The sequence below is a fragment of the Etheostoma cragini genome, chromosome 3 (assembly GCF_013103735.1).
Source record: "Etheostoma cragini isolate CJK2018 chromosome 3, CSU_Ecrag_1.0, whole genome shotgun sequence".
NCBI lineage: Eukaryota > Metazoa > Chordata > Actinopteri > Perciformes > Percidae > Etheostoma > Etheostoma cragini.
The window spans coordinates 30,313,691-30,316,230 of NC_048409.1; positions in this window are offsets into that span (position 1 = coordinate 30,313,691).

Below are 2,540 nucleotides of genomic sequence, written 5' to 3' on the forward strand. Positions count from 1 at the left end.
AGAGACAGACCACTGCAGGACTCCGGGACTCTGGGGGACAGAGACAGACCACTGCAGGACTCCGGGACTCTGGGGGACGCCAGGACGCTGTCTCTGCTGGAGAAATACTCAGAGCTGCTGGTCCAGATGACCCAGAACAAACTGAACCAGATGTGAGACTACGGCGGTCCAGCAGGGACAAAAGACACTTTATTTGACCAGAGACACTCTGAACGCACCTTACGCTCATTTCACCGTTTTAATGTTTTATGGTTTTATTGTAGATGTCGTTTTATTTTGTCTTTTAATAAATGTCTTTCATACACTTGGCTTTTATTCCAGAGAGGAGACTCAACGGGGACCAGAATCCAGATCACATCCAGATCACATCCAGATCACATCCAGATCACATCCAGATCACATCCAGATCACATCCAGTTTCAGCCGCGATTTAATTACAAAACGACGACATGGAGACAAAAATAACCCGACGCCAGTTATTATAAAACGCTGATTTATTCCTTTAAATAAGATTAATGTTATTAAAATTAAGATTAATCCTCGGGTCAAAACTTTCCTAATCACAACAATTAAATAACGTCAAAAAAATGTGATTAAAATTGGTTTATTCCTGAAGTCCACACCGGCAGAATAATAAATATTTTTTTAAAAATCAAAGTGTTCCCCCCAATCTCTAAGGAATAATGAGTAAATTAAAAAAGTGACAAAAATTGGGAAAGTAACGCGGAAAAAATGGAAGAAATTATCCAAAAATAAAATTGTTATAAAATTCACTAAAATAATTAAAACGTCAAAGTGACAAAAATAATAAATGAAGAGTAAAAACGTGAACAAGTGGGATTATTAAAATAATATTAGTATAGTAGCCCAGATTTGGCCTTTCAAAATTGGAAAAGCGACAAAAAAACCCATAAAAAAATCACTAAAACAATTAAACGTTCAAAAAATGACAAAGAAATTGACTAAAACATAATTGAAAAACGTCAAAAATTTGGAAAAAGTAACGGGAAAAAATGTGAAAACAATGAGAAAAAAACTCTTAAAAAATTCACTAAAACAATTAAAATAAGACGTCCAAAAAGTGACATAAATAATAAATTAAAACATGAAAAAAAGGTCAGGCGGTGATTGGCTGAGAGCTCCACCCCCCCCCCCCCCCCCCCCCCCCCCCCCCCCCCCCACACTCGTCATCAGAGGGACGAATCTGTACGGAAAGAAAAAGTAACAACAAAACTACAGAAAGAGGAAAGAAACATGGCGGCGGCGGCTGGAGGATCCGGAGCCTCAACACCGAGCCGAGGGTGAGCGCCAGGCCGGTCTGGGAGCGTCTGTCGGCGGGGAAAGGCAGCACGAAGCCCCGCTCCCTGCGGACTTCATGGAGGCGGATCGGAGACAGCTACGGAAGACCACCGGTTATGTCCGCCTCTGGGGTTAAAACACTCCCGGGGACCCAGCACGCGCTTCCTGGGTGAACATATTACAATATTATTATTATATTAACCGAGATCTCGCGTTACTTCCGGCCGTTTGAAGCCTTCCTAGCCGCAGCCCATCTACGGCCGGCATGACGGACTCAGCGGGAGGCTCGCCGCGCTGCGCCCGGGTCGGGGCTCCGGGACGCGGAAGGTCCGCCTCGGAGACCCGCTGGAGGAGACACATCGTCGGTCAGCTGAAGCACCGAGACCTGAGCCAGCACGCCAAGTTCCAGGACCTGATCCGCTTCTGTACGCCAGACAAGTTCACTTTTAATCTGTTTAAAACCATTAGAGAAGGGCTGCTCTGGCTTTATGACGGGGGAGTCAGGGACCAAACTCCATGTAAAAATCAGCCAATTCAACAGGTCGCTAACCACAAGTGCTTAAACAAGTATTAAGAGTATTCCTTCCAGTTTCAGACTTGGAAAAACACCAAATATGATTGTAGACAACAACTCCTGCAAAGAAGGATTTTATCTCTCAGAGTTAAAGCAATTTATAAATCAGTTTGCGATGAAACCGTTCACTAACCAAAGCGCTTAAAAGAGAGGTTTTTTAAATGGAGTTTGGTTGAGAGAAATCCTTCCTCGTTCCTCTGAAACCCCGTTACAGAAGGGCTGGTGGAGATATAGGACAGGTAAAGACAGGTGGGGTCCTTGGGACAGGTGAGGACAGGTAGGGTCCTTCTCTAACCTTTAACCTCTAACCCTCAGGGTTGCAGTTTAACAGGAAACCACAACGATAAGAGAGTTTTAGAGGACTTTTGGTCTCTCTGTCTCTCTCTCTGTCTCTCTGTCTGTCTCTCTGTCTGTCTGTCTGTCTGTCTGTCTGTCTCTGTCTCTCTCTGTCTCTCTCTCTGTCTGTCTCTCTGTCTGTCTCTGTCTCTCTCTGTCTCTCTCTGTCTCTCTCTCTCTCTCTCTCTGTCTCTCTGTCTGTCTCTGTCTCTCTGTCTCTCTCTGTCTCTCTCTCTGTCTGTCTCTCTGTCTGTCTCTGTCTCTCTCTCTGTCTGTCTCTCTGTCTGTCTCTCTGTCTGTCTCTGTCTCTCTGTCTCTCTCTCTCTCTCTC